At 41.6% G+C, this 17702-nt stretch overlaps 1 protein-coding gene across 8 annotated transcripts in view; it reads left to right on the top strand.

Moving 5' to 3' along the window:
* Nucleotides 1–17702, top strand: part of MECOM (MDS1 and EVI1 complex locus) — a 534617-nt gene that overhangs the window by 122166 nt on the left and 394749 nt on the right. The window lies entirely within an intron of this gene.

Raw genomic sequence — 17702 nt, 5'->3', positions numbered from 1 at the left:
GGGTTTTGTTCTTGTTATTTTATTCCTTTCAAGAAGCAAAATCTGCCACTCCCTTTAAGAAAAAGGTTTATGTGTAAAAATGAGCTATTGCTGGTGCATTTCTTAAATGATTGCCCTAATTGCACTCCTGAAAGATGCTCGGATTCTGCAGATTTGTGTGTGGGGGGGGGGGGGGGCGGTGGGGGGCAGGGGAGTGACTGAGGTGCCGGCGATGCAGAAACCCCAGTGAGGGCTCCTGGGTGTTCGGTTGTGCATCCTCAATCAGACTCTGATCCTAGATCTTAGAAGCGCTGGTCTACTTGCTCTCAGGGACTTTCAGTGACAGTTTACAGGGCAGCGAGGTTTCTAGGAATGGAAATAGGAAATCCTTGTGTAGGAATTTCTGAAGATCTTAAGTGAAAACAAAGTAATCACAAGGAGTTTTAGACAAAGTGCTTACTCAGCTCAGAGTCTTCCGACCCTAATCAGTCCGCGACACTGAGTCCATGAAGAGGTCAGGATTACGGCTGTCTTTGGCTTCTGTTTTCCTAGCTGGCTTTGCTTGTGAGCTGGTGATCGACACTTAGTAGCTTGGCATGACCATTCTAGGGTATGGATTTTTACCCAGTGACTTCTGCCTCCATGTCTACATGATACTTGTCTGGCTTGAGAGCAGTGGTTCTCAAAGTGTGATCCCTGGAGCCAGCAGCATCAGCATCAGCTTCACTTGGGGGAACTTGTTAGAAATGCAAATCCTCAGGTTCCATTCCAGAACTACTGAGTCAGAAACTCAGGATGGGGTAACTCAGTGACCTGTGTTTTAACAAACTGTCATGCATGTTAAAGTTTATGACATCGGTCTAGGGGAAAGTGGGCCAACAATTGTTAATGGCCTCTGTGTGATTACTGAGCTAGGCTTGTGGTAGTTATTGTCATATAATCATGCTTGATATTAGGGGTGATCATCCTCATTTTAAGGATGAGAAAAATCAGACTAGATTTTCAGGAACTTTCTCAAGATCATGCAACCAGTTGAGTTATAAAGTCAGGATTGTGAACCCAGATCCTTCTGATCCAAAACCTGTTCTTTCTACTCTATCATCATGACAGCTGGGCTCCAAATATTTGCGCTCCCCATTGGTCCAAAAAAAGAACCCAATTGGTTCTTCAATGTCTTTAGAATTAATGGCTTCTTCTTAAGAAGTAGATTAATAGAGCTATTTGTTAGGTTATACTGCTGTATGGGCTTTACTTTCGTGTGACTCAAAACTTATAATCCTTTAAGTGGAAGAGTTGGACCCATGAACGTTCGTTAGTTCTCCTGATGAAGGTCAAAGTAAGTGGAAAATGAGAGGTAGCAGATGATGTCGACTAACAGAGAGCACGTGCATCAGGAGTCAGGGGGCCCGGGTTCAAGTCTTTGTAGTTTAGTGGCCATATGACTAAGTTACCTAATTTCTCTGAAGCTCAATATTTTTCCTTCTGTGAAATGGGAGGAATGTCTTGTCTCTCTCATGTGATTATGGAGAGGCTCAAAGGAGAGAAGGTAGAGGAAAACGTCTTGAATCTCCAGAGTATCCTTTAAATTTAGAGTCATACTTTTGTTAGTATAAAGAAGAGACAAGGATTCAAGGTAAAGTTATCCACCATCCTCAGTATCAGGCCTGCTCATTCTCTGCTTTGGTTTGTTTGTGCCATAGAGATCAGGAACCACATAGGACAGTCAGTTAAGTGCATCTTTGGCAGATAAATTAATTGTTTGCAGGCACAGTGCCAACTCTCACAAATAAGGGCTGGGAGAGGTTTGGGATTATGTGTGATGAGAAGAGAGAGAGCCTGTGGTTTGCTGGTGGTGATGGTGGGCATGTAAACTGTGTGAGACTAGGGAGCATCCAACTCTAGAGAGAGGCTGGAGATCTGGGATGGGACCCAGAAAATGGGAGAACAAGTCTGGGGGATCTGACGTGCCAACAGACAGGTGACGTTTAGGGTTTCTCTGATGACTGGCAGGGGACACTCAGTCATGGGGAGATTCGAGATCTTCATGCAGCCAAACTGTGTCTCTAAACTTGAAATCTTCTTTATAATTTTTTTTGCTCTGTTTACCTGAATTTTCAATAAATATTAGATATTGTAATTAAATTTCTATTATTAAAAAAATACTACAGGTGCTGGCCCCATGGTGCAGCAGATAAGTGCGCACGTTCTGCTTCGGTGGCCCAGGTGTTCGCTGGTTTGGATCCTGGGTACGGACCTATGCACCGCTTGTCAGGACATGCTGTGGCAGGTGTCCCACATATAAAGTAAAGGAAGATGGGCACGGATGTTAGCTCAGGGCCACTCTTCCTCAGCAAAAAGAGGAAGATTGGTGGCAGATGTTAGATCAGGGCTAATCATCTTCTTAAAAAAAATAAAAATAAAAAATACTACATGTAAGGTACTGAGAATGGCATTACATGCGTATTATACCATTTAATCTTTACAACAACCTTGTTATTTTGATGCTATTAGACCCATTTTGCACAGGAAAAACTGAGGCCCAAGATGGTTAAATAACTTGCCAAGAGGACATAGTCAGTAAGTGGCAGGGCTGGGACTGGAACATTGGGCTGTCTGGGATCAGGCCAGCCTTCTTCCCCGTCCCTGCTGCTGTGTTGTGGATGCCCAAGGGTCACAGCTGTAGAGACTGGATCCAGCCCTTGTACAGCTCTGAGGGCAGTTCTGGTATCTGAAACTTCCTAGAGTCCCATTTTTAGGGCTTCACAGGTGCCTGGAAGACGTGACAATCTCCCTCAGTTCTGGTTGACCTGCTTTATGTATCAATCCACCTCGCATCCCCCAGTCCACGCGCTGTTTATGTTGGATTTCTTCTCATCCCTCAGACATCATGTCCCTTTATGCCCCTGGTCAGGTGTTTCTCAAAGTGTGATCTGAGACCTACCTACCTGTTAAAGATGCAGACGCCACATCCCCATGCTAGACCAGCCAAACCCAAATCTGAGAGTGAGGCCCAGCAGTCTGCATCTTAAGAGGTGCCCCCACGTGATTCGTCTGAGCATGGAGTGTGAGAACCACAGGTCCACCTCTGTACACGTGTGCTCCCTTCTGAGAAGGCCCTGCTTGCATTTCTAACTCTCTGCCCCTCTGCCTTTTCTACCACGTGATGTCACCTCTTTTGTGAGATATTCTTGTTTCCACCCCAGCGTAATTAGCAATCCCTGCTTTTGTTCTCCCTATCAGTTTGTTTCGGTGTCTGTTAGAACACATCATCTTGCAGCGTACTTAGACTATATCTTTGTCCTCTCTCTACTGTGAGTTCTTTGAGAATGGGCACTGTGACCTATTTATTCTCATTCTTCTCCCAGCGCCCAGCACAGTGCCTGACATCAAGTAGTACCTGGCAAATGTTTGCATGGAGGAAGACAGGATAAGGTAGGCCTCAGTCCTAGAAGAACTTGGGTAGTGGGCAAGTACAAAAGCAGGGATCTAGTCATTTGCCCTAGGGCACGAGGCTGGGGCCCTGCTCTGTTCCAATGGGAAAGGCTAGCACTCAGCTCCTAAAACCAAGGGAAAAGTCACTGACAATCAGGCCCTGCTAGCTAACAACCTAGGACTCTTAAAATTCCTCATTGCTTGGATTGAGAATTGTTCTCAGACCTACAAGTGGGGTTCATCTGTACCAACTGATTTTCAAATGCTGAGGAAGAGCAGGGAGTCATGGATGCCGTCAATTCAGCTCCTATGGATTACGTTTGTGATGGTAAGTGCTCTGACATCTGGATGTGGGAAGCCTTGGCAGTTGTTCCTGAGTTGGGGGGAGAGTTTTTTCAAATATGGAGACATCACCAAGCTATTTTCATGTGTGCGATTGCTCTGGAAGCATAGGGAAGTTTCCTCAATCAAATTTTAGATAGAAGATCAGAAGTGTCATCATCCTGCTGGTTTTCATGACTCAAAGCCTTTTGAGAAATGTCTTCTGGGTTTTAACCAAGGTTGCACAGCTGTGTGGCTGCCCAATAGGAGTCCTGATATGACAGTTTCTAGTGGACTATGAGCTTGTTAGACCCTGTGGCTTTGGTTCTCTCGAGCTCCTTCCATAGACTAGGACGATAGACTAGCCGCAGGAATGGTGTCTGGATGGGGAGGAAAGTCAACTGATTTTCTTTTTTTAAACTTTACTTTTTATTTTTATTCAATCACTTCATTTCCACAACCTTATTTTTTATTGAATTTACCACGTTATAAATTCACGTACAGCAATTTAGGTGAAGAAAAAGTAAGGTTTGGGATTTTTTTTTAAAAATTGTTTTTGTTTACTGGGAACCATTAAAAAGAGAGGCTATTAAAGATTATTGTTGTCTCAGTCAAGTTTCAACAACAAATGTTAGAAGTACCGGTGAACACCAGTATTCCCATTCCTGGATAATTTGTTTCTGCTTGTGTTTGCCTGCATATGTTTTAAGACTTTCCAAGGTGGTTGTTTCTATTTAAGGCACATCGTCTGTAGAATTCTGCAATGCACCAGTTCTTTAAAATTTTTGATAAAGTTCAGTTCTTAATAACAGGACCATTTCAAATCCCCTCATAGCCACCTGGCCATCTGTAAATAAATGAAGTTCAATGAGGAAAATAGCATAAGGAAGCCGTTTTGGTTACTATTTCCATTTTGTTCATTCACGTCATCAGATTTCAAGATGACAAATATGGAAAGAGTGTGAGAACACTCTTTTTAAAAAAAATATTATATTTTGAAACTTGGATCTGAGTTCAAACACTCAATCTAAAGGAGACTTATGATTCGAATGTGAGTAATTTATTGTCTTTGTCAATTTCCAGAATTTAAATTTATGTTGGGATAAAGCAAATTCAAGGCTACATTTGAACAACAATGGGGCACATTCTTCTTTTTGATTTACTTATTCTTCAAGTAGAGGCTGTTACGTTCTACGTTTGAGACTATGGGCACTGGTCCTGGGTAGACATGGATATTAGAATCTCAGCTTATTATTGTATCCCGACATTCCCTCCTGGATGGATGCTGGATCACTGGTTGCATTTATACCACCTGAAATGGAAGTGATTCTGATTTACAGCTCAAAATGTGGCTGACTAAGCCAAATGGTGAACATTTCATTATTTCAGTTTTATGGGTCGTGTCTGAAGGGGTTTGGTTCAGAAAATGGAGCACTGCTCAAAAGAAGAAAGTCTGGTCCCATGAGGCAGTCGGTATTGAGTCAGCAAATTACGGTATGTCCAGCCCCAGAGTGTTAGGCAAACCATATGTTGCAGCTGCCAAAGTCATCCCACCCCATTGGCTTGCACACTCCTAAATATGCTAACTAAACATATGAATGAATAGACACAGACAGACAGGCAGACAGACAGACATAACATGAGTTAGCAAAGTCCTACTAAAGAGGAGACAGGGGCCACACCACATGGTGGAGCGAAGTTGTGACACGGAGCCCTGTGTTCTTTCCTTGCCTTCTCTTTCTCACATACCTTTTCCCAGTGCCAATAGCAACACAGATTGTAAACGAAGAGTGAGGGGAAGGCAGAGTGTGAGCATGTGTGAATCTGTGTGTGTCTTCCTCGACGATGGGGCTCTCAGAGGTTTATTCAATCTCTGGCACAATGCAGCCTCTGTAGAAAAGATATTAGGAACAAAAACCAAACTTGAAGATTCAGGAGCAGGCTGCCAGAATTATTAAGAAAAACATTCAGATGATGCCATTAAAAACATATGGGGATTCTATAAAGCTCTGAAAAGAAAATGTTTAATTATGCACCGTATGCAAAAGCCATCACGTTTAGATTAATACTAAGACTGAAGCTGCGTGGGGCTTAAGTAGTCCACAGCGATGCATCAATCTTTTTACTCCTTTAAAAATAATGTTTTTCTTTCGCTGATGACAAATACCTTTCAAACTGTTGAGATCATGCTGCTATAGTGATACATGGAGTTTAATGAAGTCCAAAGTCACTAACAAAAGTTTCCAAATTAACTTTTCAAGGTCCTTGAGTTGGATTTCTTTCCTTTGCTTTTCTCCCCTACAATTCCCACTCGCTTCCCGCCCCCCAGAGCGCTCCCCTCCCCGTCTCCAACACACAAAGGTTGCCTGTGCTGGTGGGTGGCTTAGAAAGTTCCAGTTTTGAGAAGGTTTCCCATTTTAAGACACTATAATGATTCATTGCCCAACCTTTAAGTGTTAATAGTTACAATGATTTTGATTTCCATTCTCTTTCCATAGCTCACATTAGAAACCTGAAGAAATACAGGACTCTTGTCTCTTTTTAATAAATACGGAGACTATTTTCTTTCATCTGCATCTGCTGTGTTTTAGGATACCCAACATTTCCTTCAGGTCCTTGTAAATGCGTAGAATCATTATTTTATGTGGCTTTGTGTGTGTGTGTGAGGAGTGCCACAATGAGAAAAAACATCAGACTTCAGAGCAAATAGGGTTTCTAAACAAGTATACTGGATGTGCTCCGAGTAAATATAAGTCAAAATTGCACAAAGTAATTTGGTTTCAGTACCCTGATTCCTGCACTCACTTTTATATTCACGCAAGTTTAAGTATTGGAAAGGTAGATCTGCGGCTTCAAACAATTGAAAGAAAATAGGGTACAGATGTGAAAAAAAAAAGCTATAAGCAGGTTACATATTTATTTGAAAATAAAACCTTGAAAAAATATTTACTCATCTTAGGAAGGTCAGAATGTATTCCACTGGTGCTCGTTCACCTTAAGGAATCTTATGGACTTAAGCACTTGGGATTTTGATCCACATTTATTGGGCCAGGCTTCTTTAAGTAAATATGTGGCTTATGAATCGGTGGACAGATTTGTTGCTCACACTTGAATGTGTCAAAACGTTTTCTTAAGTGTCAGTCAGGCTCAGTGCAATAAAAATGTAAAACTCCTCCCATCCCCTTCATGTCTGTCATTTTCTCTATTACGTATATGATTGAAAATTACAAATTTCCCAGCCTGCAATTATTTTTAGTAGAGGTGGCAGGCCCTAGGAACCTGACTGGCTTACTCAAATGCCTGTCTGCAATCAGACTCACCCCATGCCCAGGGTTGAGGCGTTTGGATTCAGGTACACGGAACACGCAAGGGGGGTTCTTTCACCTTCCATCTGCTTCTTGATTATGGAATCCTGAGTCAACCATTGTGTCAGTGTTTTCCTCTCCTGTCGCTGTTCTTGTGTGAGAAAACTTTACTTCTGTTGGTTAACAGCCAGTTACTTTTTACAAAGAGCCACCTGTTTCTGAGTTTACACAGGATATGTTGGATTTCTGTAACACAATAGGATCAATTTAATTACGCTTTCCCTTAAGTACAATGCTACCTGGAATTACTTCACTACCTGATACATGCTCACTCTTTGGAGACCAAAAAAACCACACTAGCTCTGACTTAAGTTAGCTTTAAGGTATTTCATTACCCCAATTTCTCCTAATATGCATTAAAGGCTATATACTTTCAGGATGAAAAAATGGCTATTCTGAGCTCCCCACAGTGGTTATTTACAATGTTTCAAAGCTTTAGAATTACTACAAAAGATTTACTTATATAGCAGAACGTGTAAAATTTAAAATCAATAAAATATATAAATTTTGCTTGTCTCCTTGAATTGATTCCCTACTCTAATAGCTCAATACTGTAATTCTATATACTTTTTTATTTCCAATGTCATTACCCAATAATAATCTCTGAATTTTCTTGCCAAGTTCTGGGGAAGTTTGGAATTTCTGACCACAATATTCTTCACAGACAGTTGTCACAGGCAATTATTACTCGTAGCACTGCTTCTAAAAGTGAGAAAGACTTGAGAAATATTCGTTTCGTTCTATGATATTAGAAACTCAACTCATTTCTTTTGAAGTGGTAAATACAACTAAGCATTTGATTTTGTGGGAGAATAGACAAAGATTTGAATTCGGAATATCTTAGCAGTGGTAGATTAATCCCATAATACGTCTTTTTTTTTTTTTAACAAGAATTATGAGGTTCAGTTTTTTATAATTTCCTAACAAGAGTTCTCTCATGATAGCTTTGCTTGGAGTTAGAAAATAAAGCACGTGCAAGAGGCAGCTAATGTCGGGAAGGTTAACTTCTGATGATACCCAAGTTTTTATTCTCTAAGTGTATACATAAGGATAAATTCTACCTCATTCCAGAACTTGCTAGCATTTTGCAGAGTGAAATACAGCCCTCCTTAATAGATTTATTAAGATAGTCCTTGGCAAATTAAAGCATGGGAGGCAGGGAACAATTATCATGACTTACCCTTAAGTCCACCAGCGTGGTTGTTTGCTTAAATCATGGAGGAATCTACAAGGGTTGAGCTGACCTTGGTTTCTTGAAATGCAAAATGTCGCCAAATCCAAACAGGCTGGTGAAATCTAAACTCGCTTTCATTTCTTAATGGCCACTCTCAGCCAGTAAAGAACACAGACAGACGATTGCTTACTTAGGCGTGAAAGCAGAAAAGAGTGTCCATGCTTACGCCAGGTATTTCTGCCTGCTAAAGCCATGCTTTCTAGCCAATCTCTTAAATTCTTCCCTCTCTTATGTTTGTTTAGTGTAGTGATTGACAGAGCTCCCTACAAAACGCCAGAGGATCTTAATTTGAATCCCAGCTCCTCCACTTTGCTTTGTAACCTTGTGCAATTCTTTAACTCAGAGTCTACACTCGTAAAGAGGGGATTAAGGACTTTGGTCCTACCTCACAGAGAAGTTGTAAAGTAAGCGCGGCACAGTCTGCAGGACCCTGTGCACATTAAAACGTTCAGAATCCACATTCTCATATTCTCTTCCACCTGGGCTAATATTTAGCTCCAAGACAGAAATTCCTCATGGATAGCTTTAGGGATAAGATTGCCGGATAAAATACAGAATGCCCAGTTAAATCTGAATTTCAGATAAACAACGTATATATAAATGTTTGTCGTCTACCTGAGATTCAAATTTGACTGGGGGCCCTGAATTTTTATTTGCTAGTCTGCTACCCTTCCTCAGGGGTTCTGGCTGGAATATTTTCTTACATTGTATGGATGACAGACTAAAGAAGCTTGGGAGAGGGTATGCAGAGGCCCTTCATGCTTCCAATTTAATGACTAAGTACTTGGTCCAATGTGGTAGCTGCAGGTCTCCAGTCATCCATCCAAATGCTTAGTATAGAACTCAGTATCTGATCTCCCAAAGGAACAGTTAAGCCTGGTCCTCCCTTCTCTCCAGAGGTAGGCGGTCTCCCTCGGGGCTGGTTGGGGGGTAACCTGCAGTGGTGAGTGCTGATGGCGATTTCCTCAGGAACGCCATTGCTATGCACTGATCCTTCTTGAGGATTATCTTCCTCCCTATCCCACAGCACCAGGTTGGGAGCTCTAGAAAAAGGACGAGGCTTCTCTTCAGAGGACCGAATCACTTCTCAGGACCCAGCACCCAGGTGTTCTCGTAGTCCTTGCTGGTGTTTTGCCTGGGCCTGTCTGGAAGAGCAAGTTGCTTTTGGATGCCTTTCTACTAAGGACATTCATCATCAAATTTTGTTTGTTGATTTTCAGTTAATAAAAGATAAAAGAGCTCAGCTAGGCTGATCTTAATTTTAATTTTTCAAAGTGATAGCCATTAAAAAATTATCTATAATATGATGTCATACTTGTCTCCTGACATCTGTTATGTTGGGAAAGTCTTGCAAATACAGCTAATCAGCGTTCTCTACTTTAAATCTTCAAATGCTGGATCTGGCACCAAATACTGGATCTTTACAAGTGTGTAAAGGGATGGGGTAATTTGCATACTTTAATTACTAAAAACACTCCTTATTTCAGAGCACTACTTATAAAATCTGGCCGAGTCTAGGGAGTTGTCACACACATCAGAAGAAGATTGATTACCTTACCTAAGTATTCTTTTAAATTTCTTCTGCCATAATAGTGTGTACCAACCACATCTATACTTTTTACTATTACCATACATTTTTCTCCTTGAATTCACATCAATATGATCATGTGTGATCTCCAAATGCCCAGGACTAAGATGCCTGGAGATCCTAGAAGGACCTGATTTACTTTTGTGGGATCTCTTACCACACACTGTCTTCAAAGTACAGTAGGTTTGGCCCCTGTAAACTAAGGCAGATGGATACTCAGTCTATCATAATATCAATAATGGATCCGATTTTTGTTGTTAGAGCCGCCTAGTTGATTTGAACCCTGCTGGGTGTTTCTGTGCCATCTTCTCACCTTCCGAGTCTATCTCAGACAATGCTCTGCTGCTATTCATACAGTTCTCATGGCCAGTTTTTTTGGAAGTGGGTGGCCAGGTCCTTCTTCCTAGTCTGTCTTAGTCTGGAAGCTCTGCTGAAACCTGTCCACCGTGGGTGACCCTGCTGGTATTTGAAACACCGGTGGCATAAATTTCAGCATCACAGCAACACACAGCCGCCACAGTGTGACAACTGACAGATGGGTGGTGTGGTTCCCTGACCAGAAAACAAACCCAGGCCGTGGCAGTGAGCGTATTGGATTTTAACCACTAGACCACCAGGGATCACTAACAGGTCGGATAGAGAATTCTTCTGTGCTCTGCATACCCTCCAGAGGGCAACTTAGGGTCCTGACTGACATTTGGAAAGCGGTGCCCAACTGCAGTTGACCGTTTGGTCCATTAAGCAAAGAAACTAGAGCTTCTTAAGGTCAAAGGCTGTGATCTTACTCATCTTTGTATTATATGTATTTACACATAGTTTTGAGTAAGTTTGCCAGAGGAAGCATAAAAATGAAGCTATGTGATGAGTTAGGTTGTAAGTGTAACTTCCACTTGCTCCTGGAAATGCTAAAACTTTTACTCACGTGCCTTTTTTAAAACAAAGTTATTAAGGTCCTATCTGGAGCAGTGTTTTTTAAACTTCAGCGTGCATCCAGATTCCTGGAGCTCTTACTAAATAAAACACAGCTTCCTGGTTTCTGATTCAGTAGGTCTAAGACAGGGCCTGAGAATTTGCGTTTCTAACGAGGTCCTATGTGATGCCAATGCTGCACAGGTCTGAACCACACATCCCAGAGCGTTAACTTCCATGCATCGGAAGACACTAGGGTAGCTGGAGATGTGTGAGAACGTTTTGGGAGACCAACTTAACCACACAAGAAAGGACTTACAGGTCTCTCTTCCAGTGAAAAAGTATATGCTCATTGGATTTGTCTGGTTTTCTTATCCTTGGAAATGGACACCAAAAAGTGGAGGAACATGACAAGAGATTATCATGTTCAAATCACAGTGAGCAGTTATTGCACACTTCCTAAGGGGCAAGTATACAAAAATAATCAAGACACACACCCTGAGCTTGAGGAGCTCAAAGCACAGTGTCTCAAAAATGATTAGGGCAGCAGGCAAAGTATGAGTTATGCACAAAGAAGTGGTACTGCTGTTTTTGACCCTCTGACCCCAGGACTCTGGACCACCCAGGCTAGGCCTTCGGGACTCACCCAATCTTTCCTGTCATAGTGGTCTTTGGTTCCCCCGTGTTGTCCTCCCAGCCCCACCTTCCTTTTAGACTTAACCCCATGGGTCTCTGTGATTCTCACTAGTAATACCCATGCTCAGTATTACCCCTCCCACGTATGGAGCTTCATCTATTGCCAGGCCCTGTATATATGCTTTAGTTGTCACAGCGATCCAGAAAGTTGGGTGATTTTATCCCTGCTGAACATATTAGTAAACTGAGGCTGAGAGAGATTAAATGACTTGGCCTGAGTCACACACTGGGGTAGGTGGTAGAGTTGGGATTTAAAGCTTATTTTACTGGACATCTAGGCCACTAAACCACACATTCCTTCCACTTTTCTACATAGCCAGTATTTTTTTAAATTAAGGTTTTAAATTTTTATTAAAATAGCTAGACAATGGGCCAGCATAACCTTTTAGATAGTGACCCATGTTCCTATTTAACAAAATGGAAAAAGGACAAAAGAACCAAAATGAGAAATGAGAGAAAAGTCTAGAACTTTTAGCAAATAATGGTATTTGATGTTTGAAAACATTATGTTCTCACTAGGGTGCTTTGGTATCAATGACTGGCTTGGGTCTCAAAACCCTTCAAGGTAAGATCCATCTTAACATGGTTAGATAGGAAAGATTGGCCTCCACCACCTTTTTAGGAGGAAATTGAGGGGTAGAGAGATTGTGGCTCAAGGGAATGGTGGATCCATGACCAGTACTCAGACCCCGTGATGCCCATTTCCCTGTACTGGAAGGCCAAGGAAGGAGGAAATTGGGAAGGGAACAGTGTTGGGGAGATGAGTATATTAGTTAGGACGTGTGTTTACAAAAGACAGAAACCCAGTTCCAATTTACTTAAAATAGAAAATAAAGGCAGAGATTTTACTGGAGCAGGGAACTGAGAGGTTGAGGGCAGGTGATGAATCCAGGCATTCAGTGATGTCATTGTGGCTCAGACTCTTTCCGTCTTTCTCCTCCGCTTTCCTCTATGTTGGCCTCATTCTCTGATTGTCTCTCTTACTGTGATTCCACGAAGCTCCTAGCTAGGAACAAGAAAAGCTCTTCTCTTTTCCACTGCTTCCCATAAATGTTCTGAATGCAGATTTTGGCCTGGCTTGGGTCACATGCCCAACCTCGAGCCAATCGCTGCAGCCAAGAGACGAAACGGTCTTATTGGCCAGGTCTGGGTCATAAGCTCTCTTTTGGAGTCTGGTATGAGATAGGATGGAGCTAACCGGATCTGAACAACAGGTCTGTGAGTGGAAGAGGGAAGATTATCTAAAGGAAAACAGCTGCTGTTAGAAGGACAGAGAATGGATGCTGGGCAGTGAAAAATGATGAGCACCCACTTTAGCGAGCAGTAGAAAACAATGGGCAAAGTAGTCTCCCCAAGCTTTTGCTTTTTATTTTATTTTATTTTTTTTAAAGATTGGCACCTGGACTAACAGCTGTTGCCAATGTTCCTTTTTTTTTCAAAGATTGGCACCTGGGCTAACAACTGTTGCCAATCTTTTTTTTTTTTTTCTGCTTTATCTCCCCAAACCCCCCCAGACACAGTTGTGTATCTTAGTTGCACGTCCTTCTAGTTGTGGGATGTGGGACGCCGCCTCAACGTGGCCTGACGAGCGGTGCCGTGTCCGCACCCAGGATCCGAACCCTGGGCCGCTGCAGTGGAGGGCACGAACTTAACCAGGCTTTTGCTTTTTAAAGTCCAAATAGTCTTGGAGACTTTCTCGTTAGCAGGTGGTTGGTGGGACAAGAAACCATGCTGGGTTTCCCCCCATCTTTTCTTATGATGGGCTCTTCCTAACAGTGGAGTCTCTGCCAAGGGCCAGGCACTGAGTTGGGTGTTTTACTTGGTATCACAACCACACTGTTTTCTGTGTAGAACTATTTTGTATTCCTGACATTGGAGAGCAGTGATTTACCGGTTAACTGGTGACTATACATAGCTGTGCATTTGTACACAATTTGGTGCATTTAGATGGTTTTCATCCTGCTGTGGTTCCGTGGGAAAGTTCATGTGGGTTTGATATGTACCACATTCAATGTCTCAAGGGTTAAATGATTGAAGTGCTCACAGATCAGTAGCACATTGTCAGTTTCCTCATCTCTAAAATGAAGGGCTGGATAAGATATCTTCTAAGATGTGTTCAAAACCCAACATAATATGATTCTATGATTTTCAGGTTCAGGCTAGATCATAGCAGTTGTTTTCAAAACTAGACAAACATTTTTCTGCTTTTCTTTTTAAGATATGCCTTGATTCTACACCGAGAGAAGTGTTCCTATTTATTTTTAACTTTTTTTTCATTAGTTGTAGAAAGGAAATAGAAAAAATGTCAAGACTTTGTCACTCTGGTTGTCAAGTTTAAGATGGAGCCATTCTTGGAGTTGCTATGAGGATGTCTATAAAATATGAAGCTGGCAAGGGGAAAAAAAAAACAGGAGAGAGTAAAATATACAGTCCATGTGTATCTGTGTATGTGTGTATCCAGGCATTTGAATTTATGGGAGCCGGGTTGCTATTTCAACTTGGTGACCAGACTCAACAATGAGTCCAGTTGCTGGAATTAGAGATTAGGTCCAGAATCACGGGAAAAATAGCTCTAAACTTTATTTTAAAAAGCATTCTCTTGGGAATGCTTGTGGATAACTGACATCTTATTGCTGTTCCCCTCACCCTCTCAGGAATCCAGGCTTCTTTAACTTAAATAGGAAGACATTGGGGCTACATTTATGGTTGTTTTCTTCTCATAACTTTAATTAAGTAGCTATGCGTGATTTGGTATTTAATGTCTTTATCGGATTGTAAAGTCCTTGAGGACAAGGGCTATTTCTGTGCTTTTTTTCTTTTGAGGAAGATTAGCCCTGAGCTAACATCTGCTGCTGATCCTCCTCTTTTTTTCTGAGGAAGACTGGCCCTGAGCTAACATCTGTGCCCATCTTCCTCTACTTTATATGGAGCGTGCCTGCCACAGCATGGCTTGATGAGTGGTGCATAGGTCCACACCTGGGGTCCAAACCTACAAACCCCGGGCCGTCGAAGAGGAATGTGCTAACTTCACCACTGTGCCACTGGGCTGGCCCCTATTTCTGTGTCTTTTATTGTACCTAGCACAGAGCTTGACTGAATCAATAGAGGGAAATCCTCAGGCTCACATTGGGCTCTCATTGTTTTGGGGATGTCCTTATGAGAAACAGCTGCCATCAACTATGGCTTAGGGGTTCTTCTGTAATGTTTTGGATATAGCAGTAACTCTGGAGTTTTTTGTCTACCAGATTATTGAAAAACTTTGGAGTTCAGAGTGTGTTTTAGGCCAATTTGAAGAGAGAAAAAGAGTCTATTTATATAAGCCCTAGGAGACACTCCCTCCCCTGGATAACTATCCTAGGACAAGCTAGCAATATTTTTTTTCCTTGTAGCCTAAAATGTCTGCGTGCATAGGCATAGATTGGGTAAATCTTCACAAAATTCAGAGATACAATCTACTTAAATGCAGTGGCAACATTACCATGCTTGGATAATCCATTGCCTTATAAATGGAACTAAAGGATCATGAATCCAAATATTGATAATTTCTGGTTGAAATCCAACATCTGGGCAAGATTTCTGAGCTCCATTCCCTCGCTATGCCAAATAGCTCATCTGGAAGTAGTCGGCCAAGATTTAAGAGGTGATAGTACTCCCTTTACTCATTCAGTCCGTGGTCTCCCTGGGGCTTCCTGCCAGGGCAATGATGAGTGATAATTGCTTCTGGGTTTTTGTAGTGTGGTCCATGGTATTTTAGGTGTTTGCTTTGACCACTAACTGATTTCATCTAGAACATTATCCATGATGACAATTGGTTACTTTCAACTGACTTGGAGTTGATTGGCGACCTGAAGAGAAAGTTCCTATTGCTTGTTCCATGAAGGATATAACTTCCTACCATCCATATAGACACTTTTCACTTAGCCACGTGTTGCAGTATTTATTGTCTGTTGTTGCTTAGGTTTAAAAAAATTGGGTTATGATTTCAAATCCTTTACCTGATCAAAAGCAACTAGTGTCCATATTTCCTCCATGAGTCTGCCCTTAAAGAATTGACCTAAGGAAAATGTTAATTCCCCAGGAAGATGTTCATATCTACCTGACTTTGGAAATTAAGATAAAAATGTTGCACACTCTCATGGTAAACAGATTGTGGAAGAGTATTTGTAGCGTATGATTAAGAGCTGGGTTCTGGAATCAGAAAAACCTGGGCTGGACTCCTGGGCCTGCCACTTGTGGTTCTGACACCAAGGGTAAAATCTTTGACAGTCCTGAGTCTCTGAGTCGAGAGAATGCATGCTTAGCACTGGGCTAAGGTTACATAGGAAATGGTCCATAGATGTTACCTTAACCAAAAGGTGGACTTTTGTTGCTAAAAATGTACAGATAACAAAAAGATCTTGAAAAAGAGTTGGAAGGAATCAAGCGTACTATTCACTGGTGTTAAAATCAGATATGATCAATGTAGGAGGAAAATAGAGTTGCACCTGAAACAAATTGCTTTTTCGTTTAATGTTGCTCCTTTCACTTTTGTTGAGGGTAAGTTTAAGTAATGTCACATGAAGAAAATATGCATCTGTGTATTTTCTGTAAAATAGTAGTAGAAGATACCCAATACCTTACTCAGAATTTCTTAAACAACAGTCCACAGAAGGCCCTTTGATTGGATAATGAGAATTATATATATTCCCCCTTTTTTATTCTTTTCACCTTGTTTTTCGAGAAGCTGAACACTAAATTCAGTGCTCAAATGGTAATGGTCTATTAAGGGTGGTTTTTTTTGTACTTCTGCAGTGATGTTGGACTTTAATTTGAAAAGTTTTAGTGTTGATGCATGTTTTATCTTGAGACACCTACATTCTTTTGGGAAGAAGGAAGTTAAATTATTTAAGCAGTGCCTCCTAGAGTTTGTCTATAATATTTCAGGGGTTTTTTTCCCTCAAGCAAATACCAAAATTGGCATTTGAAAAATGCTTTGAACTCTTTCAGCGGAAAAGAACTATGTAATGTTAATATAATATATTTATTTTCACAAGTACAAGCAAAGCTTGCAAGGTATTCTTACAAAGAGAGTTCCCTCTGTCGTGTGTGGTGAAATGAGAGACTTCTATGATGTTTGTTTCTTTGTACTATTGTAGTTTTTTCAAATTTTAAGCTATTGAGCTTAAATGATTAGGCCCTATATACAAAGGATTTTATCCAAAAATGATGCCTAGTTTGAATATGGAAGAGAGTGCCTCTCTATACAACCACGTTCTCATCTGGAGTGTGAGTTTACATCGGGGCCCAGGAGGCAGTGGTGTGGTGGAAAAAAAAAATCTCATGTTTTAGAGTCAAACTAAAGTTCGTATCCCAACTCCATCACTTGCTAAATAGATAGCCTTACTTTTCTCTTCTGTAAAGTGGTGATAATAATGTTTATACTATATGTCTATACTGAGTACTTACTTTGTATCAGTCAATGATGACTGCTATCTGTCTAGACTGCTGACCCTATGGAAGTTGGCCAGCTGGTAACTGCTCAGAACCTTGGGCAGACATAATGCAGTGAGTGAGTTGGGATCATCACAGGACCATAAAATAATGTCGTTCCTCAGGGTCTGGCCAATGGCAAAACCCCTTATCACATCCCCGTTTCTTTTTCCTCCTGCACACTCCAGCTTCAAGCCGGAGGACCACAGGAGAGTGGCCCTGGGGTGGGGTAAAAGGTGAGGTTGGATCTTTGGGGCAGGAGCTTTACTCAGTGCTCCCTCCTATCATTCTCCAAAGGCAACTGCTCTCCCGGTGGTGAGCTGTGGGTGGAGCTGCTGTGGACTGCTCTGTTCTCCCTTTGTTAGAGTAGAATTATCCATCACTGTGTCTACTGGGATTAAAAAATTCTTTTGATTGCTCACCAAGAGGCAAAAATTACATTCCTTATTTCTGTTTATTTTCGGAGTTGAATTATATATGATGGAAAAGTTGATTTAAAAATATACAGGCTCTCAGATATTTTAAAGGGACTGTTTTAAAGTATGATACATAGGAGGCACCAAGATAATGTTCAAGCCCCTACCACGTTCCCTCCTTTATTCACCCATCCCGTGGACATTCACTGGGCATCGGCTGTGTGCTGGCTACTGTTCAAGGTGCTGAGGAGAGGAGAGGGAGGACGGCCCCTAAACCTACCCCACGCACAATA

Source organism: Equus caballus, chromosome 19 (genome assembly GCF_041296265.1).
Source record: "Equus caballus isolate H_3958 breed thoroughbred chromosome 19, TB-T2T, whole genome shotgun sequence".
NCBI classification, from domain to species: domain Eukaryota; kingdom Metazoa; phylum Chordata; class Mammalia; order Perissodactyla; family Equidae; genus Equus; species Equus caballus.
Note: the sequence above shows the minus strand (reverse complement) of the source record. Positions and strands in the feature narration are given on the sequence as shown.